The sequence below is a fragment of the Cicer arietinum genome, chromosome 5 (genome assembly GCF_000331145.2).
Source record: "Cicer arietinum cultivar CDC Frontier isolate Library 1 chromosome 5, Cicar.CDCFrontier_v2.0, whole genome shotgun sequence".
NCBI classification, from domain to species: domain Eukaryota; kingdom Viridiplantae; phylum Streptophyta; class Magnoliopsida; order Fabales; family Fabaceae; genus Cicer; species Cicer arietinum.
In genome coordinates this window covers 36,267,567-36,269,278 of record NC_021164.2, presented here as the reverse complement: position 1 = coordinate 36,269,278, position 1,712 = coordinate 36,267,567, and the positions used below count along the sequence as shown (strand labels likewise).

The following is a 1,712-nucleotide window of genomic DNA, read 5'->3' as shown; positions in this document are numbered from 1 at the left end:
TTCAATTTGAAGAGGTCAACACAATGACACTAATATGTGATAATCAAGCTGCATTGCACATTGCTTCAAATCCTATTTTTCATGAGAGGATCAAGCATATTGAGATAAACTGTCATTTTGTTAGAGAAAAGATCGAATCGGGTGACATCATCACTAGCTTTGTCAATTCCAATGATCGGTTGACAGATGTTTTTACAAAGTCATTGCGAGATCCTAGAATTAGTTATATATGTAACAAGTTGGGTGCATTTGATTTATATGCTACAACTTGTGGGAGAGTGTTAAAATATTATATTAGAATGTAAATAATTAGATTAGACGGGCTGTAGGTATTCCGGCCCGTTAGTATTACTGTTTATTAGTATTCATGTCATTATGTTTGTTTATACAAAGAACTTCCGTTGTGTAGTTGAGACACACGGGTTATTCAACATGTCTCTCAATACTCTTCGTATTTAACAAAATCGATCAATGCAGAGATACTTTTATATATTAGAATTGGAATATTAACATTTTTGCCCCTTTTTCTTTGGGCTAAAGCATGGATGTTGCATTGGTCTGATGAAGAGGCAATTCATCCAAGTTGGAATTTGTTACATTAAAATTTACTCATAGTACAAAATCAACCATATTCCCTAACACATTCTACAAATAATCAAAGTTTCTATATATTTTTCTTTTTATATTACAGGTTTGTCTAATTTGTACATACTGCATGAGTTTCAGATGAAGAGGTTAATATTTAATATATAAGATGTTATTCTATGATATTAATGTTGATCATTTAATTAAATATTTTCAATATTTGAATGTTTATAATTTATACAAAAATATTTAATTAATGTTAACCTACTAGTTTTATGTTTAAGGAACTAAATTGTGTATCTTTTGCAAATAATCACCTTTGCAATTAGCCCCTAAATCATAGAATTTGTCATAACTGAGTTTTCTTTATAACTTGGGAGTTAATTCACTACCTATGAACAAATCTTAATCGTTGTCAACTTCAATAAATTCAATTGATTATAGAGTAGTTAATTACATGTGATAGATTCCTCACTTGCATATTTTGAAGTCACACCTATGCATATTTGGAACATATAATCCTTTTCGAATCACATTTCGGAGAGCAACTTTTTGATTTAACCATTTTGATTGTAGAGATCCACAATTTTCTTAGCATATGAAGGCATGTGCCTATCACTATCAGCCTTGCAAGAGTTTATGTTTCAACAATATTATAAACAAATCACACTTTTGAATCAAAATGAGGTTGGCAAAAATTTATGCTATACATACCTTTCCTTTCACCACAATCGATTTACGTATAAATAGTTTTGAATGGTATGATAATTAAGTGAATAATGCGCAAATTCAATACCCTTTGGACCAATCTGAACATAAAGACAATGCCAAGAAACAAAAATTTCACTATGTTAAGCATGTTAATGTTGTACATATATAGATGGAAAAATTGTGTAAGAGTCTTTTATCAAATTTAGTATAAATGCCAGCAAGTTTCCAAAAAAATTTGGGGCAGGCTGAGAAGGACCTCTTCCTGAATAAATTAGACATTTTATGAAAAATAATTAAATATTCATGGTTAGTCAAAACAAATATAGAGAAAAGATACTCAACGTAACAACGTGGAAACATTGCATTCTCCCATGGAAAGATAAATCTACAAAATCTAATATCATAATATATATATA

The 1,712-nt window shown here is 29.7% G+C and overlaps 1 pseudogene; it reads right to left on the bottom strand.

Moving 5' to 3' along the window:
- Positions 1-995: 995 nt before the first annotated feature.
- The window catches only part of LOC140920434 (7-hydroxymethyl chlorophyll a reductase, chloroplastic-like), a 1,417-nt pseudogene continuing 700 nt past the window's right edge, over positions 996-1,712 (bottom strand).